The sequence below is a fragment of the Uranotaenia lowii genome, chromosome 2 (assembly GCF_029784155.1).
Source record: "Uranotaenia lowii strain MFRU-FL chromosome 2, ASM2978415v1, whole genome shotgun sequence".
Taxonomy (NCBI): Eukaryota; Metazoa; Arthropoda; class Insecta; order Diptera; family Culicidae; genus Uranotaenia; species Uranotaenia lowii.
Genome location: NC_073692.1, coordinates 355,286,387 through 355,310,332, shown reverse-complemented (window position 1 = coordinate 355,310,332; position 23,946 = coordinate 355,286,387). Strand labels below are relative to the sequence as shown.

Sequence of the window (23,946 nt, the reverse complement as noted above, 5' to 3'; positions counted from 1 at the left end):
ATTTCGACTTTCGACTTTCGACTTTCGACGTTCGGCTTCCGACTTTCGACTTTCGACTTTCGAATTTCGACTTTCGACTTTTTGACTTTTTTTTCTATATGAATTTCTGACTTTCTGACTTCCTGACTTTTTGATTCTCTGAATTTCTGACTTTCTGACTTGGTGATTTTCCGACTTTCTGACTTTTTGACTTTCTGACTTTCTTAATTTCTGATATTCCTATTTTCATTTTTTTTTATTTCTGACTTTCAGACTTTGTGACTTTCAGACTTTCTGACTTTCTGACATTCTAACTTTCTCACATTCTGACTTTCGGAATTTCTGACTTTCTGACTTTCTTACTTCTGACTTTCTGATTTTTTGAATTTCTAACTTTCTTACTATCTGACTTTCTGACTTTCTGACTTTCAGACTTTCTGACTTTCTGACTTTATGACTTTCTGACTTTCTGACTTTCTGACTTGCTGACTTTCTGACTTTCTGACTTTCTGACTTGATGACTTTCCGACTTTCTGACTTTCTGACATTCTGACTTTCTGACTTTCTGACTTCCTGACTTTCTGACTTTCTGACTTTCTGACTTTCTGACTTTCCGACTTTCTGACTTTCTGACATTCCGACTTTCTGACTTTCTGACTTCCGGACTTTCTGACTTTCTGACATTCTGACTTTCTGACTTTCTCACTTTCTGACTTTCTGACTTTCTGACTTTCTGACTTTCTGACTTTTAGATTTTCTGACTTTATGATTTTCTCATTTTCCGACAATTTGACATTCGGAATTTCCGACTTTCTGACTTTCAGACTTTCTGACTTTAAGATTTTCTGACTATATGATTTTCTCATTTTCCGACAATTTGACATTCGGAATTTCTGACTTTCTGACTTTCTGACTTTTTGAATTTTTGACTTTCTGGCTCTATGACTCTCTACTCTCTGACTTCTGACTTTCTGACTTTCTTATTTTCTGATTTTCTGACTTTCTGACTTTCTGACTTTCTGACTTTCTGACTTTCTGACTTTCTGACTTTCTGACTTTCTGACTTTCTGACTTACTGACTTTCTGACTTTCTGACTTTCTGACTTTCTGACTTTCTGACTTTCTGACTTTCTGACTTTCTGACTTTCTGATTTTCTGACTTTCTGACTTTCTGACTTTCTGACTTTCTGACTTTCTGACTTTCTGAATTTTCTGACTTTCTGACTTTCTGACTTTCTAACTCTCTGACTTTCTGACTTTATGACTTTTTGGATTTGATTTTCTGATTTTCTGATTTTCTGATCTTAAGACTTTCTGATTTTCTGACCTGCTGATTTTATGACTTTCTGACTTTGTGATTTTTTGACTTTCTGACATTTTTCCTTTTTTATTTTCAGATTATTAGACTTTCTTATCTTCTAACATGCTGGATTCAGGATTTTCTCATTTTCTGACCTTGTTGTTTTCTGTGTTTTATACTTTTGACTTCCAACATTGTTCTACTTATTGGTTTTTCGAAACTAGAATTGGAATTGTGATCTTTGATCAATTTCTTCATTCATAGGATCGTGTAGTGTTGTGAAGAGGTTTATCTCCAGTAAAAGATTTTTTTTAATTTACAAAGCTTAAAAATGGCCAACAAACCCTCCGTTAACTACCGGTTTTCATCCGTATCACAAAAAGTAGAATCTCAGATACAGCACATTTCAATTTGAGTGAATTCCCAAGGGCTTTTATGAGAAAAAAAGGTAGAAAGGATTGCAACTTTCAGAGCCTGGAACTCTCAAAAGATGAAAGCAGAAGCATTGAATTTCCTAGAAAAAAAAACGAAAAAAAAACTTCGAAATCCTACTATCCGTCCTTTCGATAGCAGCCAAACCACCATAAGCTTTCGTGTTTTCATTAATTATGCTACCACCCGGAAAGCTCACGTTAGGGAAAAGTGGCTCGAGCAAAATTAGTTTAATTATTTCGTTTGGCTTTCGGTCGACTTTCGACGGTTGTCTGCACCAATTGGTGCTAACATGCAGACACTTACCTAGTTGTTTTTGAAATTGAAAGTGTAAAAGGTTAAAAACTTGAAAATAAATTTTTGAAATTGAACACTTTCGATTGAGTTTACTTTTTGAATGTAGAGGAGATTTCAAAAGTTCAAAAATCTCATAAAATCTGATTAAGCCTTATTAAGACTAATACATTTACATTCAAATGTGAAAATGTGTGAGGAAAAATTCTCATTCAAGATATAAATTTAGCTTTCCATTGGGAGCGATGTCGCAAAGAAAGAAGCAAGACGCATATGAATATTAATATTAGAACAACTTTCTTGGAAGCTTATTTTTATTCCCTTCTTCATGCTACAGATCAGAGGAATTTTGTTCGCTGGAATGTTAACAGCAACTATGGATTTACATTTTTGGCTTTGTTGTTGTTGAAAAGCTGGGTGGGTTGAGTTTGGACGCCAAATTAAATGAGCCAAGAATCTGAGCGTTATACTTGTGAGAAAACAACGTTATCTTTAAGACAGTGAGAAACTGATTATGCTTCATAAAAAAATAACAAAACCGTTTCCAAATAAAGAGTTTTAATCAAATGAGCATGGCAATCTAAATTGCGCATAGACGTTTTGTGAAAAATCTTTCGTTTACACAAGTCTATCGCCCCCAATCTATAGGCTCCTCAATGAACGAAAATGATAAACTTCAAGGATACAGTTAGCCATTATCATCTACCTCAATACTTTTACATATTAGTCAGCATAAATCCCTTTAGGAAGGGCTTCTCCCTCCACATTTTAATCAACATCAAGGCGGAAGGTTATTGGTATTTATAGACTCCATTTGACAGCGGAGCGAAGCCTAGTAAAGTAAAGGCTGACCCCAATAATCACTTCCCTTCTGAGTCTACTTATGCGAGGTAGGATAGAAATGGGAAGCTTATTTTTCGGTTGAGGTATATGTATGTTGAACATGATGGTTCCGGCCATGTGGAATCCTTTTTCGATTTACTTTTTTTCGGATATTCTGGTAGACAATATTTAGGAACAGAAAATAAGCCGGAAAGGATTTTCATCAATTTGGGGTGAGAGAAAGCGATTGGCTCAGAACATCTGTTTGAAGGTTCCTTTGAATGTAGAAATGTTGAAGTGAATGTCTACCAAACTCATAATCAAAAGTACCTATCATATTTGTTGTCAAGTAAAGCCACGAGTCACGAGTCACCCCAAAAATGAGGAAACTATCTCAAATTTTTACTTTTCAATTATTTTTTTCAGAAACTTTTGGAACCAAGTGTGAGAGTTAGGCGGTTTTTTTCTCTGATTCTTTGCTACAGTTCACATTTTATTTAGCTTTCAACAGACCATGAGAACTCACAGAATTGAGATACTTATATTTCAATAAAAAATAGGGTTTTTTTTAGCAACCATGATCCTTCATTGGCATTTTTTTTTATTAAAAGTTTCAAAACAGGGTTTTATTAGCTCACGGTTATTTATCGTTTACAGTATTTTTTTTTTGTAGATTTCAACCCTTCGTTTCAAAAAGTAACAAATTTGCAAGCATTTAATTAAAACTGTTCTAAATTGCGCCAAAAGCTAGAAAGTGAACCTTTTTCAATAAAACTAATATTTTTAACTTCTAGATCACACTGAACTAAAAAAAAGGCTTTCAGTGCATAAAGGTACAAACAAGACCCAAGGTGTATACATAGGAGGTGTAACAATATGTGAAATTCCCGATTCAACCATTTTGATTTTGCTACTGCGGAGTTCGTGGAGTTTGTTTACCAATAAAGCCCTCAGCTCAAGCAAATTTACCAATGTTTACAAGCAAACTCATTGAACCTCAACGCGCTCTCCTCGCCTACTTACTGACAAAGTCAGAGAACCTTGTGATCTAATAACCTTGACAACACCAACTTTAATCATAAAAATGTGAAATATTGAAGAGCCTTATTTTTCAGATTTTTGGCCTACTCCAATTCACATTGAAAAGTTTTTTTACTTAAAAAAATATTTGCGTATTCTGAGGATAGTTATTTTCAAAATAAATACTAGGTACATCCCAGCTAGGTTGAAGGGTTCCATAATGTGTTTACGAAACTTACATCGTTTAAATATTGTATTTGTTTCCCGGTGAAAGTGTTTTCGTTATTATCATGTTATAATGACATTTTTTAAATGTTTCAGATGAATAAGCCTCTGACTAAAAAAAGTTCTGACAACTGTTGAAATGTAGGAAAAAAACAAGAACAATTACTATTGATTAGATCAAAGCCTTGCGAAAGGTGGGAGGGTGTAACATGGTTACTATTTGCTTCTCCAATACAAACAATATTTTCACAGAGTAAAGATAGTTTAATACGACATTTTGTAAATATTATTGTTAGTTATTTAATTCGTCAATGTTATTGTAAATAAAAGAAAATATAATAAAAAGATTCATCACATGTACCGTCCAAATGAAACGAACCATTATCATGTTGATCCGATGCAAGCTTTCATTCAAGCTTTTATGCAACTTCTCCATACAACATCCGCTTTCCATGACTATGGTGATAGGGTGCCGCCGCGCGAGATAACTCTCAGAGATCCGAGAAGGATCCGGGATGAAAGGGAAAGATGACTTGTTTGGGGAGACACAAGAGATTGCCCAATGTCATGCCGAGAGCATGGCTGGTGTACCCGAACTAAGGTTCGAAAGTTCGATGACCGCATTCGTGGGTCATCGGATTTCCCCTCAAAAAGGTCAAAGGATTTTCCATACTTGCGACCCAACTGAGGATCTACGGAACGGATCTTGATCACTTTGATCCAGACCGTGGTTTAGGCCGTAGCGAGGTTCTTTTTTATTTGTATCGCGAAGTCGCAAAAGTAAAAAAACACGTGAAGTGTCTTTGATGTTGAGATGTTAATTGTTCTTGTTCCGTTTCCCTTTTAGCTAGATTAGAAAAGCTAGGAAGTAGTGTTGTGCGTGTGTCCATATCTATGTGCGTCGACCTTCAACAAAAAAGGTAAAAATTCTAACGAATTCTGTGTGTGCACTGTGTGTGAGTTAATGTTTGCCGTACGAATCTTCCGTACTATTCTCCTTATATAGGAAAGCAACACCGCAACGCTTTTAGCGATCCCTACGGAACCTCGCATTTCCAGCCACGGGAGGCTTCGAAGTTTGCCCGACGTAGCACGTTGGAAGGGAAACGCACGCCACCAAGCGTTCTCCACCAGCCCGTAGCAAGCCACATCCTACCGGGCCGACGGTATTCATCATTACCCCACCGTAGCCGGAAGCGTCGCAGAAAGGTCGGACATCATTTAAGGAAGACCCCTTACCTGCTTCAACACCAGTCCAACCGTCTATTTTTGGACACCGAGTAAGCCAGCTCTGCTTTATCGGCATCGAGCAAAACGGTACCGTAAGTACGGATATGAAAACCTAAATGCGCATTGATTACCTATATGAAATTTCTGGGCCCATGAAGAAAATCTAAATACCACACACAGTTTTGGAAACTTTTAACCCGATACAGTTTCCCATTTGAGAAGCTCCGCCAATTGAGCTCATTCTCAAATCGAAAAACCGCACAACTAGGGAAAGCACAATAAAAGGAACAATCAATTAGGTAGAATTATGTAATCTAAAAATAGATACCAATCTCCAACACATGTATACCAATAGAAACCCCCTACCAATGTAAACTAAAAATAAAAAGGCATGCTGTAAATAGTTTTTCGTTCATCTAAAAATAAATGCACTTAATTATTTCGTCCGCAATTTAATGTTAATTTAATTTGTGCATAGCTTTCCCCGAACAGTTGCGTCTTTTCTGAGAAGGTATTTCACGTGTCCGGTCCGCTTAGTTTGTAGAGTTTACTTTTTTGTTCTTAATTTATTTTACTCCGGGTGAACTGCTCGGGAAAACAGTTCCCTCGCTTACGCCTCTATCGCGGGAAGGAAAAACTTGGGAAAGTAAGTTCCACCCATGACGAGAAGCGCAAGTGAGTACCTTTTGAGCGGATAGGATAACGGTTTGCGTCCCAGCTATTCTTTGGGCACGACGGTGCAATTGCTGGTACATTTCCCTAGCATCATCATCCTCCTTTACCTTTCGTATCCCTTTTCGGATCTTGTTTGGACAACCCGCCCTGAGGTCGGGGGTCTAGCCGGGCAATCTACCTCGACGAGTGGTCCTCATATGAGGTGGCGCGTAAACCACTTGTTTCATTGAAAGCGGAAGTAATCATTGGAGAAGCTTGATGCGCACGCGCGAAATCGCACGTGTTACAACTGGCGCCCAACGTTCAAAAGAGGCTTTTTTCTAGTTAGACAAAACTGTTGGGGAAGAAAATTTCAGATTATAGTTTATTTTCTAGTCATCGGAGAGTAAAAAGCATAAATATTCATATCTAGTCATAATTTATTTTGCATTCGGTTCTTGTTTACATAATTATTTATTGGTACATTTCGTTATCTTTATTATATCTAGTCATATTTGTTCATACCTTTTGGTTATTTATTTACACCTTATCTTCGTTAATTTATTATTTAGTTAAGGCAATTTGTAGGTGTAGTTTTGTTAAAGTATTTATTTATTTTTTTATTTATATATTTAATTGTGTCGCCTCGCACTATTCATTAATACAATTCTTGACACATTTTTCTTTGAATCGTCCTAATTATATTAACATACAAACTGTTATAATAGTTACTTAAAAAAAAAATCCATTGAGAATCATTAGCGGAAAACTAGACTGCGATAAGTTTCAAGATGTCTATTAGATTACCTTTTGCTGATCATCTTACAAATGAAGAAGCGGAATATGAATTACTTCTTAGAAACGAATTAGAGAATGCTGGAAGTGACATTCAATCCAAACATAGACTCCTCAGAAAACTTTTTAAAGACGAACATCTGGGTTCGCAATTTTTCGGTCCACCCTTTCCCTTTGAACAAGATGCTAATCGAATTGAAAGTCGAATTTTGGAATTGGTTAATCAGGCTAAAACTAAAGCAAGTGATAGAACTCAATCAAGGTTGAGACACTATTTCCTTAGGTTGGAACGTAATCAGGGGCGAACACAAGAGTCCGAAAACAAGAGGTTGGACTTATTAAGGACTATCGAAGAAACTTTAACCAGCCTTACGTCGTTGCCAAATCCATCGGTTTCATACGAGGATGAGGCAGCCGGGTTAAGTGGTAATGATATTCGGCCGGTAGAATCACAACGTTGGCCTAGAAATTCTCCAGTGAAAACAGCAGGAACGCCTGGTAAAACGGTCGAACCTTTTGAGGGATTACTGAAAACCCCGAGACAAACAGGAACAATTCGCAAAACGCAACCAGTATCTCAGGTTCAACCATCGTACGATGAATTGAAGAAAAGAGTCGAGGAATTGGAAAATTTACTAAGGTCAACACAAAGGTATGAATCACGAAAACCTCGTCAATCGGATTTTCCAAGCTCTCACAAAGCATTGGATTTTTCTAGCGATTCTGAATTAGAAGAAGAGGGTAGACTACGAGGTAGGCAATCACTTAATCCTTACACTAATACAGGGCATCGAAGTCTGACTCAGAAGGATTCGCGAGCTCGTTCAACCATACACCAAGGGCAGGAAGAGCAAGACGTTATGTATCCTAGAGGTCAACAGTTCCTGAATGAACCATGTGGGTCTCGTTCATTCATAAGTTTGCAAAATATTTCTCCAGCTAATGACAGATTCCCAGGGTACAACTCTCCGTTGAGGAATTCGGGTAATCGAAACGAGCACGACCGTTACTCTCGACAGATTAGGAGAATAGAACATTGGAGGGTATCATTTTCTGGGGAAAAGAATTCGGTCACAGTTGAAGATTTTCTTTTTAAATTAAAAAAGATCGCAGTCAGGGAAGGGGTAACAAGAAATGAACTTCTTCGGGACATTCATCTGATCCTTGAGGGACCAGCATCGGATTGGTTCTTCACGTATATGGACGATTTTGAAAATTTCGAAGAGTTTGAAGAACAGATCCTATACCGGTTTGGGAACCCTAATCAAAATCAAGGTCTTCGTCAAAGGATGAAGGACAGGAAGCAGCAACGCGGGGAATCCTTCATGGCTTTTGTCACCGAGATAGAGAAGCTCAATAAGATGTTGCCACGACGCATGTCAAAACGCAGCAAATTCGAGCTTATATTCGACAACATGAGACAACACTATAGAAACAAAATTTCTATAGTTAAAATTCGGGATCTGGACCATCTAATCGAGCTGAATCACGGTATCGATGCCGTTGACCCGGTGCTTCAAGCGTCTACTGAAACCCGATACCATCGAGGAGTACATAAAGTCGAGGTAAAGGACTCAGATTTCTCTAGCGAAGGAGAAGAAGAAATTGATGCAATCCAGACTAGGGATCAGGTTCGTCCTACTAGGTACGGAACCGACAGACAACATATAACAACGCGTGAGCGAGGAGTACAGGAGACCGGCCAGTTCATGTGTTGGAACTGTAGGAAGACGGGACACATTTGGCGTAAATGTTCCGAGCCACGGAAAATCTTTTGCTACGGTTGCGGGGAAATGGGTTGCACCATAAGATCTTGCAGCAGATGTAAAGCTGAGGAGCGCAAGACTTACGGGCCGAATCAGGGAAACCAGTAACGGAATGTACGGGTGGGAACTCCAACATTCCAACAACGACAATAGTTCCCAAAATACCACCTAATTTTGACCCCATGAACCAAATTTATAAAATAAACATCGAATCGAAAAAATGTCCATATCTGAGGGTTAAGGTTTTTGATACTGATCTACTGGCGTTACTTGATTCCGGAGCCGGAATCAGTGTCATCAATTCTCTAGAGTTAGCAGAAAAATACGGGTTACAACTTCAACCAACCAAACTTCGCGTATGCACAGCGGACAATACAATGTATAAGTGCTTAGGATTTCTTAACATACCTTTCACTTACAAAAATGTAACGAGGGTGGTACCAACAGTGGTAGTCCCTGAGATCTCCAAACCCATTTTAGGATGCAATTTCTGGAAAAGTTTTGGAATAGTTCCAATGGCAGATCTAGGGAATGGGCCGGAACAGGTAGGAGAATTTGAAAAGTTCGAAGGTAACATCGCATTCACTCTAGAACCAATTGGGCAACTTCCAAAGTTGACATTGGATTCTGATTCAACATTAGACGTACCCACATTCGACATACCGGAGGAACCACCAAACCCTACAGAGGAAACTTTAGAAATTGAACACAATCTGACCTCTGAACAACGTGAATCATTACTAGAAGCAATTAAACAATTTGAATTTTCGAGCACGGAAAAACTTGGCAGGACAAACGTACTAGAACACGAAATTATTTTGAAAGAGGGCTCCAAACCAAAAAATCAACCAATCTATCGATGCTCACCTAGCATTCAAAAGGAAATCGACGCAGAAATAGAACGGTTTAGGAATATGGATGTGATCGAGCAATGTTTCAGTGAATGGACTAATCCTTTAGTGCCAGTCAGGAAGGCCAACGGAAAAATTAGAGTATGTCTAGATTCCCGAAGACTAAACAGCATGACAGTAAAAGACGCGTACCCAATCCGAAATATGCTTGAAATATTTCAGCGACTGGAACACGCTAAATACTTCTCAATAATTGATCTCAAAGACGCATATTTCCAGATTCCTTTAAAAGAGGAATCCAGAAATTTTACTGCGTTCCGGACGTCTAGAGGACTCTGGAGGTTTAAAGTACTTCCGTTTGGAGTAACTGGAGCTCCATTCTGTATGAATCGGCTTATGGATGCGGTCATTGGATTTGATCTAATGCCAAATGTATTCGTCTACTTGGACGATATTGTAATCGCCACAAAAACTATCGAAGATCATTTAAGATTACTAAAAATCGTAGCGGATCGACTTAAAAATGCAAATCTGACTATATCCTTCGAAAAGTCTAGATTTGTTCGAAAACAGGTGAAATATTTGGGATATTTACTAAACGATAGAGGAATTGCGATCGACAGTGCACGAATTTCTCCAATTCTGAATTACGCCAGGCCTAAAACGGTCAAAGATATCCGGAGACTACTGGGATTAGCGGGTTTTTATCAGAGGTTTATAAGAGATTATAGTCGGATAACTGTTCCTATAACCGACCTCTTAAAAAAATCTAAAAAGAAATTCATCTGGACCGAAGAAGCGGAACTGGCATTCGAAGAACTTAAATCAGTACTAACTTCGGCTCCAGTGCTTGCAAACCCGGACTTCACAAAATTATTCACGATCGAATCAGATGCTTCGGATACCGCCGTAGGAGCAGCTTTGGTTCAAGAAATTGAAGGAGAAACAAGAGTAGTTGCGTATTTCAGTAAGAAATTAAGCCGCACTCAAAAAGCCTATTCAGGAGTCGAAAAAGAATGCCTTGGGGTTTTATTGGCAATTGAAAATTTTCGTCATTACGTTGAAGGTTCGAGATTTAGAGTGATCACAGATGCACGTAGTTTGCTCTGGTTATTTTCGATAGGAATCGAGTCCGGAAATTCGAAACTACTCCGATGGGCTCTAAAATTGCAATCATACGACATTATTTTAGAGTACCGCAAAGGAACCCAAAATATCACGGCTGATTGCCTTTCAAGATCAGTAGATATGTTAACCACATTGGACGATGATTATGAGAAAATGGCAGAACAAATTCAGGAACAACCGTTAAAATTCAAAGACCACAAGGTGATCGACGGGAAAATCTATCATTTTCAAAAATCAATAAAGTGCTCGGAAGATCCTCGTTTCGTTTGGAAGTTGTATCCTCGAGAAAGCGATCGCCTAGAAATTATAAGAGCTGAACACGAAATTGCACATTTCGGCCTAGATAAAACTCTTCAGAGTCTCAAGCGACGATTTAGTTGGCCAGGAATGGCAAAACAAGTTAAAAAATTTTGCCAAGAATGTTTAAAATGTCAAACGTCGAAAGCAACGAACATCAATGCTACACCGCCTATGGGAAACCAAAAACCTTTTGCTCAACACCCGTGGCAGTTCGTAACTTTAGATTACGTTGGACCCCTACCAGCATCGGGAAAGGGAAGATTCACTTGCTTACTGGTCGCGACAGATGTGTTTAGCAAGTTCGTTCTGATGCGGCCATTTAGGGAAGCTAAGGCTTGTTCCTTAGTGCAATTTGTAAAGGACGAAATATTCAACCTTTTTGGCGTACCGGAGGTGATACTAACGGACAACGGTTCGCAGTTTATTTCAAAAATTTTCAGAGAGCTGCTAGCGAAACACAACGTCAATCACTGGCTCACACCTGCCTATCACCCTCAGGTGAATAATACGGAAAGAGTAAACAGAGTTATTTCAACGGCTATTAGAGCAACAATCAAACAAAATCACAAAACTTGGGCAGATGACCTTCAAGACATAGCGTGTGCTATCAGAAATGCAGTTCACGACTCAACAAATTTCACTCCATACTTCGTGGTGTTCGGCAGAGAAATGGTTGGCAATGGTCTGGAGTTTCAGCGGATGCGTGATTTACCATACACCGATCCACCCGCACAAACGGAAATTGAACAAACAAAATTGTTCAATCAAATTCGTCAGAATTTAGCAAAAGCCTACGAACGACACAGCAAAACATACAACCTTCGTTCAAATCCGGAATGTCCGAAGTACGAGGTAGGAGAAACGGTTCTCAAACGTACATTCGAACAATCTAACAAAGAGAAAGGTTTCTGTGCGAAACTTGCTCCGAAATACGAGCTCGCGGTAATTAGAAATACAGTCGGAAGTCATTGCTACGAGTTGGAGGATTTAAAGGGAAAACGTATGGGGGTATTCTATGGAAACCATCTTAAAAAGCGCGGATTCCTGAGAACACAAAATAAACTAAATTCTGTTCAAGCTATGTAATCTCTTATTAGAGTGACAATCAATTTCAGAACACTTTTGGGTTTCGATAAGAAATCAGTTCAAGCCTGCTCACTCAAAGGCTAAAGTATAAGAACAATATTCACCGAGATAAGATTGTCAGAAGAATTTAGGGGAAGCATGGGAGAAGTTTTGAGGCCTAGCGGAATTGTGTGTTGAATTCCGCACACTAGTAGTAGGGTTTATGAAGCAGAAGGAGCTTGGCTATGACCTGCCAAGAGTAAGTGCCTAGCACGAATCCAAAGCGAGCCAATAAGCGTTGATTTCTTATTACATAAGTAGTAAGCCCTATGAATCAAAGAAGGAGCACAGTCCCTAGTCAACACCTTAAAACATCTTCACTGCCAACTTAGAATCCTCTGGGAATCTAATTCTCGAAAATTCTGACTGAACTCTGGACTGTAGTAGAAACAAAAACGTACAACCATGAAAAAACCGAAAAGGAAATGGTGAAAAAGGGGGGTGGAAAATCATCCCACCATTGTAAATAGTGTAAATAGTTAGTCATTAATTTAGGATTAGTCGCGCCTATCGCCTGCGGTAATTCTAGCCTTAACTTAAAATTAGTAGTAAATTTTTGTTATTTATTTTGTGCAAACTTACGGTTTTCTTATTGTTGTTGTTGTCCTCCTATTATTATTCCAGTTTCCAGTTAGGGCAGATAGCACATTCATCAGTTGGCTTAGGTGTCTCTGCTACACCGCTTCAAGCGCTACACCGTTTTCCGTGGGAATGATTAGACGAAATCCTAAATTCACCCAAATCAAACAACTTGATCGTTCTTCATAATAAACTCTCCAGTGCATTCGCTCAAGGCATTGTGTTTGAGTTAATCATTATCCAGGGGGGTTAATTTCACAAGCTCAATATGATTCGCAGCATAAATTCCGGAACTGGAACAGCAATTCATCAAGGATTCTTCCATTGCATAGGGTGATCCAAACTTTCGTCAATCCATTAAAAAATCCGACTGTATCATCCATATTAGCCGCATTCGGTAACATCAGTTATGCATCGCTGAACCTAAAAAGAAACAAGAAAAGTACCCCACCCAAGCCCCAAAAAAATGTTCCATTAAAACAAAGCTAATCACACAATACTTGTACTTTCCTGGCAAATAACTCCAATAAGTCGGTAGGCCGCTTCTTCCTGTCCGTCGTCCCATCAATTGGAGAGAAAATTATGGCCAGATCCGGTGTTTTCGCCTGCTGGAATCTTTATTCTTTATCTTCATTGGAGGGGAAAATTCCCGTCGTCTGCAAACACCGTGTGATCGAACGAAAAAATTCCACTACTTTGACGTTCTCTCCGTTTTGTTTTGATTTGTTTCGTGTGGGGTACGTTCAGAGAAGTGAGTGCCCTGTCGATAGGTGTGTTCAGTGTTAATTTGTACAAATAGGTTTATTCTCGTTTTCTTTTGAAAGAAAGAAAATTGATGAAGTATATTTTTGCGTTCGTTGTTCACATGAAGCGTTTTCTGGTCAAGCAGAACTAGTGTAGCTTCAGTGCGTCGAGCGGTTATTGTCGTGTTTGTTTGGTTCATGAAATGTTTTCCGGACAGAGTGTCTGGTATAGTTTCAGTACGACAAACCGGTTTTGTGTTCTGTTTTGTTATCACATGAAATGTTTTTCGGGTAACAGAAAGACCGATATAATTTCAGTGAGTGAATGTTATGCAATTGTAAAGATTTACTGTCGTGTTTGTTTGTTCACATGAAATGTTTTCCGGACAAGAGTGTCTGGTGTAGTTTCAGTGCGGCAAACCGATGTTTTGTTATGTTTTTCTTGTAACAGGGAAAGTTTTTTTTTTCGGGTAACAGATCGACCGATAGATTGTCAGTAAAAAAAAAATACGCTTAGGTTATTTACCAGTAATATTTCATCACATGAGATGTTTTTCGGGTAACAGAAAGACCGATATAATTTCAGTGAGCTAATGTTATATGTTTTGAGGAGTCACTGTCGTGTTTGTGGTCCACATGAAATGTTTTCCGGACGAAAGTGTCTGGTGTAGTTTCAGTGCGTCAAACCTATGTTTGGTTATGTTTTTTTTTGTCACATGTAATGTTTTTCGGAAAACATAAAAGCCGATATAATTGCAGTGAATGTCAGTCAATGGAAAAAAAAAGTTTCCAGAAGTTGGGAAAAAATACTTTCAAGATAAATCCGTTAGATATTTTTCAGCTACGAAAATTTGTTTGAACTTTATTCAAACAAATTTTCGTACATTTAGTAGGGAATATTGTAACATGGTTACTATTTGCTTCTCCAATACAAACAATATTTTCACAGAGTAAAGATAGTTTAATACGACATTTTGTAAATATTATTGTTAGTTATTTAATTCGTCAATGTTATTGTAAATAAAAGAAAATATAATAAAAAGATTCATCACATGTACCGTCCAAATGAAACGAACCATTATCATGTTGATCCGATGCAAGCTTTCATTCAAGCTTTTATGCAACTTCTCCATACAACATCCGCTTTCCATGACTATGGTGATAGGGTGCCGCCGCGCGAGATAACTCTCAGAGATCCGAGAAGGATCCGGGATGAAAGGGAAAGATGACTTGTTTGGGGAGACACAAGAGATTGCCCAATGTCATGCCGAGAGCATGGCTGGTGTACCCGAACTAAGGTTCGAAAGTTCGATGACCGCATTCGTGGGTCATCGGATTTCCCCTCAAAAAGGTCAAAGGATTTTCCATACTTGCGACCCAACTGAGGATCTACGGAACGGATCTTGATCACTTTGATCCAGACCGTGGTTTAGGCCGTAGCGAGGTTCTTTTTTATTTGTATCGCGAAGTCGCAAAAGTAAAAAAACACGTGAAGTGTCTTTGATGTTGAGATGTTAATTGTTCTTGTTCCGTTTCCCTTTTAGCTAGATTAGAAAAGCTAGGAAGTAGTGTTGTGCGTGTGTCCATATCTATGTGCGTCGACCTTCAACAAAAAAGGTAAAAATTCTAACGAATTCTGTGTGTGCACTGTGTGTGAGTTAATGTTTGCCGTACGAATCTTCCGTACTATTCTCCTTATATAGGAAAGCAACACCGCAACGCTTTTAGCGATCCCTACGGAACCTCGCATTTCCAGCCACGGGAGGCTTCGAAGTTTGCCCGACGTAGCACGTTGGAAGGGAAACGCACGCCACCAAGCGTTCTCCACCAGCCCGTAGCAAGCCACATCCTACCGGGCCGACGGTATTCATCATTACCCCACCGTAGCCGGAAGCGTCGCAGAAAGGTCGGACATCATTTAAGGAAGACCCCTTACCTGCTTCAACACCAGTCCAACCGTCTATTTTTGGACACCGAGTAAGCCAGCTCTGCTTTATCGGCATCGAGCAAAACGGTACCGTAAGTACGGATATGAAAACCTAAATGCGCATTGATTACCTATATGAAATTTCTGGGCCCATGAAGAAAATCTAAATACCACACACAGTTTTGGAAACTTTTAACCCGATACAGTTTCCCATTTGAGAAGCTCCGCCAATTGAGCTCATTCTCAAATCGAAAAACCGCACAACTAGGGAAAGCACAATAAAAGGAACAATCAATTAGGTAGAATTATGTAATCTAAAAATAGATACCAATCTCCAACACATGTATACCAATAGAAACCCCCTACCAATGTAAACTAAAAATAAAAAGGCATGCTGTAAATAGTTTTTCGTTCATCTAAAAATAAATGCACTTAATTATTTCGTCCGCAATTTAATGTTAATTTAATTTGTGCATAGCTTTCCCCGAACAGTTGCGTCTTTTCTGAGAAGGTATTTCACGTGTCCGGTCCGCTTAGTTTGTAGAGTTTACTTTTTTGTTCTTAATTTATTTTACTCCGGGTGAACTGCTCGGGAAAACAGTTCCCTCGCTTACGCCTCTATCGCGGGAAGGAAAAACTTGGGAAAGTAAGTTCCACCCATGACGAGAAGCGCAAGTGAGTACCTTTTGAGCGGATAGGATAACGGTTTGCGTCCCAGCTATTCTTTGGGCACGACGGTGCAATTGCTGGTACATTTCCCTAGCATCATCATCCTCCTTTACCTTTCGTATCCCTTTTCGGATCTTGTTTGGACAACCCGCCCTGAGGTCGGGGGTCTAGCCGGGCAATCTACCTCGACGAGTGGTCCTCATATGAGGTGGCGCGTAAACCACTTGTTTCATTGAAAGCGGAAGTAATCATTGGAGAAGCTTGATGCGCACGCGCGAAATCGCACGTGTTACAAGGGGGGTAGGGATTTGACCCCCTCCCAATGGAGATTTATTTCAAGCAAAGTATTCAGTTCAAGAAATGAATTTACCATAGAAAAGTGAAATGACTCAATCACAAGAAATGATCAAAATCAAGTGTGACAAACATGTCAGGAAATTGGCTCGTCTCCGCTGGTATGCTGTTCAAAATCATCCTAGTATTTTTCAAGAAACCAATTCCAGCCTTAATTTTATTTTGCGTTTCTTGTTCTTCAATTCCACATCCAAAAGGATTTTAATGAATAACACAAGGCCAAAAAAATCATATTTTTCAGAGGTGCAAAGAATTTAAGAGCTTTTGGTACCCTGAAACTTTAAAAAAGAGGAAAGAATCAAAAAGGAAATTCTGTACTTTTCTGGAAAAACTTTAAAATATAACAAAAAGTTAAAAAAATAAAAGTATTTATCAACTTTCTCCAAAACCCATAGAAAACTAGCTCTGCAGTTTTCTATTTGTTTACTTACTTTACTTTACCAATTCTTTGAAATAATAGATTATGGACTTATTTAGAAAAAGTGTTAACTAAATTCAATATAAGATATTAAAAAACAAAAACCAAAATCAAATCGTTTTGCAGACATCGAAAAAATATGTTATACGAAAGAAAGTCTTTTTTAAAACTTGCTTCAGTAATGTCAGAAATTCTTGTCTTTCCAAATTATTGAAAACTGTAGAATTTTACTTTTTTCGAACATTGATTATCATTATCATCTTAAAAATATGATTCCTAATTTGAATAATCTATGTATATAAACAGTTTCAGAATCAGTTTTTTTCTGGTAGATTTGTTAGTTAATCAGTTATAGTTATCAATGATGGATTTAACTCAAAACTGATTCATTTTCAATCTTATATTCTAATATCTTATAATCTTCATATTATATTTGGTTATTGAATTTATCGACCTTATAAGTGAAAATTACGTTCTTTAAGTAAGCACATTTTAGGATTATGAAAATTACAGGCTAATAGAAATTAAGGAGAATTGAATAGATTTTGGAAATGAGCGTGTAGAATTTGATACGAAGCATTTCCATGACATGTCATCAATTGGTTCCTAATGGAACGAATTTTCATTTTCATATTCTTGAAATGTTGTAACTAAAATACACAACTTATACCGATAAGGCCGATAAATTTAATTGACATTTAATTTTAAATTTCAAATGAATTTACAGAATTTTGTAATCAAACTAATGAAAATTTTTAAAATATTTTGAATAAGTTTGCTTTCGTTTTTCAACTTTGAATATGTGTGTTCTGCAAAAAGCTTAGATTTTTAATAAGAAAAACTAAGTCACGATTGCGCTTGAAAATTTATAAACGTTTCACTTATGCCCATTGTTTGTAATTGTATCGTTAATTCATGTTTTTCTCTCGAATTCCGATTCATTTTGAATCGTATCGTTAAAGTTTGTTATCTATTCCAGTTTGTGTGATGGTCATGAGTAAGCAAATGGTTTAAGAAATAATTTCTTTTTCTAAACTCTCAAACTTTCAACACTCACGGTGTCCATCAAACTGGATTTCCGAAGTTCTTACTCTAAAACTATGATTAGTGCAAAAGAAATTAAGAGTAAGCATTTATTTCTTATTGTCTTGAGTTAGAAACAAAAACGTATAACCGTTTCATGTTGCTGCAAATTTGCACTAATGAATATTTTTGTTGAGTACCCGAAATAGGTGAAAATAATATTTTTTCATTATTTTCCCTACATGTGCTCATCATTGCGCCCAATTGAGATTTTTTCCAGAATAAAAAAAAAACAGGAAATGAAGGGTTAAAATGCAACAGTTTGTTTTGTGAATAACTTTTGAATGCATGGACAAAAATTGATGAAATATTTAGGATCGTATCCCATTTACCCGAAAACCATTGCCCAGAATGATTTTTTCCCAGAATGACAAATACCCGAAATCAAACCCCAGAATGAACCATTTCCCAGAAAAAAATCCCCAGAAGGCACCATTTACCAGTATTTGTTTTTCCCAGAGTGGACAATTTTCCAGAATTTTTTTCTCCAGAATGGAAGATTTCCCAGAATGGCACAAACCCCAGATATTTTCCTCTAGTATTTTTATTTGTTTTTTTTCTAATGAATTCTTGTAAATTTCACATGATTTATTTTTTCAAAATGATTTTTTAAATGGAACTACAACTTTGAAATTTTCCAACTAAATTTATTTTAGAACCAATATTATGCTTTGTTTATGGTTTGGGTACTTTAATTGATTCAATGCTTACCATGGTCCTTTAAAAAACCGTTTTGGTATCCGACTCCTCACGCTGCGCGTTCGAACTTGACAGACGTGTTGTCCTTCACGCTGTCGCGTGGCGTACGGGGCTAAGGGATCACCCCTAGCTTTCACGCAGACCTAGGAAGCCCCGACAGACCTAGACCAATGTCTTAGTCCCGCCGCTTCCGACGGCGGGTCGGCGGCCACCTCGGATTTGGGAGCTTCGGCGGCTTTGTGCCGCCTCGGCCCCTTCATCCTCGTTGGTTGCGGCTTTGTCGCAAAAGAATAGTATTATGAGAATCCAATTTTTGTGGAAAAAATCTATTTTAATTTTTTGAATTTCAGGTTGGATTAATGTATTAAATTTTCTGACAAATGGCAATTCTGGCTAAAATTTTTCTGGGAAATGGTTCATTCTGCTAATTTTTTTCTGGGAAATGGTTCGTTCTGGAAAAAAAAATTCTGGTAAATGGCGCATTCTGGGAAAAAAAAATTCTAGGGAAGTGGATTTCAGGTGATTGAAATTCTGGTGATTTATCATTCTGGGCAATGGTTTTCGGGGAAATGGAGTACAACCATATTTAGCATAGCAGCCTAGTAATGTAAGATTTAGGGGGAAAGTTCATATAATGCCCCACGTGGCTAATACGCGCTACTCAAGTTTTGAAGAATCTGTAACATTTTAAGCCAACCAATTAATTTTTAATGCCGTGATTGGCAATGGCAAGTATAAATTTTTCCTTAAAATGCCTCTGTTTCGTGAAAATTTCACAATTTAGGTTTGTCTTTATTTCGATCTAAATTTTAAAACACTTTCAATAAGGTGTCACTAAGCAGATAAAAATGAATAATACAATAATTTCCGACACGTCGATAGAGGAGAATCTAAACTATGATTTTATGCTTAAAAGTCATACTGAACTTGCTAAGATTTGCTTTTAATGGGTATGTTTTATCACGGTCCATGCGCTAAGCGCCGATGTGATCTACACAGAAAAAAAATCTGAATCCTTAACAACACTGAAATTGAAAACCTGTATCATTACATGACGTGGAACTCGATTTATTGATGTAAATTTACAAATAAAAAAAAAGTTGAATCCTTAACAGCACTGAATTCGTATGACACAAATATTACTTGACACGGAACGCGATTATTTGATGTAAATTTACATCACACATGATGTAAATAAAAAGAAGCATCACATACGACGGAATTTTCAGTGCGAATTAAATATTACACGTCTTTAATATTTTACATGTCTTTAAATTTTACACGTCTTTTGCAGTTTACAGACGTGGAATATTCAACTTGCACTGAAAATCCCATCATATGTGATGCTTCGTTTTTGTTACATCATATGTGATGTAATGGAAATAGAAATTTCTTAAAATTACACGACATGGAATGTGATGAGGACATTGAATTTCAATTTAATAGAATCAGACAAATTTAAACAAAGTGTCAAGTCAAAGTCGTGCACCAAAAAGTATTTTTTTAAGCAGTTTTCCCGCGATTAAAGTTCCCAGAGATCTTCGTGAAGCAGGAAGCGGTTCTGGAAGCAGCTCCAAGTTATTCAACTTTGGATCCGGTCGTCAAGAAAAAATAAAAGTGTGAATGTGACTCCTAATTTTAAAAATTGTGAGATTAAAAAAATAATTGTCACCAAATTAAATAAACTAAATTAATAACAAAAAGGTTTTATTTTTATTATGACATGAGATAATTCCATTATTGAATCATAAATACCAATAAATAAAACAAAACAGATTCCTATTGGAAAGTTTTTCTTCCAATATTCAGTGGTTTTATAATTTACATTATTTTTATTTTACATGTTGCCATATTTTACACCATTTTTTATTTACACGTTGCAACATTTCACTGGCGTGTAATTTCCAACTAGCACTGAAAACTCCGGCATGTATGATGCTTTTTTTGTTTACATCACATGTGATGTGATTTTACAGATTTTTTTCGTTGTGTGTAGGGGATAGGCTGGTGCGAGTTTGGTTTTGGTATGCCAGGCGTAGGGGAAAGGTTTCCGAAATGGGCCTATCGGGTTAAATGACCCTACGGCTGTTTGATGAAATGGCTGACTAGACAGCTTATCTGACCAATGCATTTTGAGGGTGATACGCTTAGAACATAGGGCAAGAAAGAATTTTATGAATTTACAAACTCAAAAAAATTTAAAAAATCAAACAAGGTTTTGATACATTTTGATGTAACATTTCGACTTTTAAAAATTATACATAATGAAGCTTGAAACAAAAACTAGGATGGTTTTTGTATCTTACTCAAATGAACTTAAGAAATTAAACATATTTCAGCTTTTGTGCAGGTTTAATAATCATTATATAGTGGAATAATAGAGTGTTTTTGTATGCCCCCATCATGTTTGTAAAATGCCTCCATTCTAAAATAACAGGTTAAATAGAATAAATAAATGAGTTTTATCTTTGAACCTTCAAATCTAAGCTCTGAATAACATCTTAAGAGTGAATTGAAGAATTAAAAACAGATTTGATAAAGTTTTTCTTATAGACGAACTGCCTCCGTAGTATGGCAACCCTAACTTTTGTTTTATTCCATAAAATTATTATATAAATAGATTTTTATAAACCTTCAGCTTTGTCGTACGGAAATTTTACTTTCTAGCAGTTTCAATGAAATTATACGGAAATATTGCCCAAAAAACAGAAACTTTGTTCAAAACATAAATAGGCGCATTTAGTCTGCACGATTTGAGGTTCGGCTATTTAGACAACACTTATAAAAAAATCGTTTTCTTGGAAACAGAAGAAAATTTTAACATAAAAATTACTCCAATGTATAGAAAACAGATGCCTGCACACGTGTATATAGTTTTTGTACACATATTCGATGTGATATTTGATTAAATCAGTGTTCTGCTTAATAGGCGCATATAGCCCGCTCCTCCCCTACTGGGTTCAATTTCCGGTATCGGCAAGAAAACATTTGGGTGCGAATCCCATAAGTGGCCGATGGGTAAGATGTGTTTTCTTTTATAAGTGACTACATAATAAGAATGTTCAATCAGTTGCGAAATACCTGTCGTAGATTCATAACACTGAAAATGTGATGAATTTTAGACGGTTGTGAAACTGATTGTCTCGTTCTCCAAATAAGACTCTCACATACACAAAAAAACACATTCATTACATGACAGTTCACACGAAGTCATGGTGTTGGGTATGTGGTGATTTGCATTGAAGATTAGCCGAACTCATGATCTAAAGAATGCAATTCAGCGCACACATACATGTTTTATCACGGCCCATGCGCTCGTTACAACGAGCCAATCGTAATATGCTGAAAAAAGCTTTAATTTTTCAAAACGGCCAATTTTCATTGTACGTGAACAAACTTTTCATTTATTTTTTATTTTTGTTAGTCCAAAAAATACGTCTGGATTTGTTCAAAAATGTTTTGTCCTACCAAACCAGATTTTTTCTGGATTGTTTAAAAAATGTTAGGGGTTAAAAGGGACTATATATTCGTTTGTAGGCTCGTGTGGCGTCTGAAACTATTTCCAATCGAATCTCCGGTAATTTTTACTAGAATCAAAGATTTGGTTTATGTAGGAGGGAAGATATTGAATTTCTTCGCGGTTGAATCACTTTTTCCCCATTGTGCAACGCCTTAAAAATAAAAATTCAAGAATTTTTAGAAATATGAATAGACAAGATAACCATCTTTTCTAACACCAATAAAGAATATTTTCGAGTACTTGATATTGAAGATTTTAAATCATTCAATAGCTTGGTTGAAGACTGCAAAACGCTTTAACTTATGTTATAAGAAACACAGTGAACCCATTTGATTCAAAATTTCTACTAAATTCCGTCAAAATTGACGTATTTTGCAGAATGGGGAAGATTGACAAAAAGCAAACTTCTACTACTTTTTTCTCAGAAGTCAAAATTATTCGCAGTTTCGGCAAAAATTGGTCATTGAACTATAATTTTTATTTTAAAAAGCATTCTGAAGTTCCATAGTTTTTCCAAAAAAGTGCATATGTCCAGTTTACTTGTTTTTACCTAGGGGAGATAAGGGCATAACGAGCACTACTCTTTTCTACGAAAGTACGTATTTTCTTAAATAAATTTTCATTAGTATTTGTTTCGTACTTCCTATAGCATTAATTTTTCACAAAAACAGGAATACCCTTATCATCTTTACAGAGCTATTAAAAAAAAGCTAGGTTCTCAAGTAACGATACTTAAAGCTTGGCAAAATCAGGGCATTTGTTTTCGAAATTGTTGACCAAAAAACCGAGCAATATCCGGGCAAATTTGTTTAAAACCTAGGAATTACTGAACAAAAATCAAGAAAAAAAAACTTGAATTAATTTTTTTTCATAAAGACTTATCAGTTTATTCAATATCGTATTTAAGGCTTCTTAAAAATCTTTCTTTTATTTTTATAAAAATTGCTCAGAAAATTTTGATTTGGACGCATAAATAAAGAAAAAAGTGCAACACAATTGGTTTTTTTTCTGTTTGTTTTGGCAAATAAAGTGAATAAATCCGGGCTGTTTTCTGTGAAATCCAGGCAACCGAGCCGGACTGGACTTTTCCCAGAATTTGTATTAAATATCCGGGCAAACCCGGATAAAACCGGACATCTGGCAACCTTATTATAACACATATTTATATTGTTCTCTAAATTTAGGACTCAGATAAAGATAGAAAATAAATTATTTTTACTTATTTAAAATTCAGAAAAAAAAACGTTTCAAGTAATTGTTCAACAATCATAAAAGTTTGAAAAATATTCAGTAAAATCACTTTTTATGATTTCAATATATGTAAGTAATCTTGAAAAAAAGACTGCGTCATCTAGCTAAATTAAAAAAATGTACAATTGAAATTCCTTAAGTTTAAAAATTCAATAAACCAGATGGAATATTTTCGAATGACTTTTAAACTAAGATATTTGTGTTGCTAATTTTTTTGTTCCGCTAAACAAAAAGCGGAATTTTTTCTGCCATTTATGTGTCAGTTTGGTAAGTTTTGTTCAATTTTCGAGTCGTTTTTGTGTAGTTGCAGTTTTATTTTAGAGTCATTTTTTCCAATTTTGTGCTATTGTTATTCATGTTTTAAAATTGTCCTAGAGCGATTTTTGTTATGTTTCATTTTTGTGTCAACTTTTTCCTCCTTTTTTTTTTTTTTAATAATTATTAATCCTTTATTAATAATTTGTGTGCTATTTTTTGTGCTCGTTTTTGGGCGGTTTTGGGACATTTAAGTGATATTTTGGAGTAATTGAGGTTTAATGTTTGAGTAACGAAGAATCTTAAAGATTTCAATGTTCTATGGTTTAGATGGTATATATTTGATAGACTTTTCAATTTTCAATTTGTGTTCCTCATTTTAAAGATTTATTTAAAAAATTCTCATTTCAATGCTCTCCAGTGTAGTTTACAGAAAAATCACTACACTATTATATTAAAACTCTTTCCTTTTTACATGAATGTCCTTATCTCGTTGGAAGAATGAGATAAACGTATTATGAGACATT

General features: G+C 36.6%; 1 protein-coding gene across 1 annotated transcript in view; it reads right to left on the bottom strand.

Annotated features, from left to right (window-relative positions):
- Window positions 1-23,946, bottom strand: part of LOC129750160 (uncharacterized) — a 183,309-nt gene that overhangs the window by 158,017 nt on the left and 1,346 nt on the right. The window lies entirely within an intron of this gene.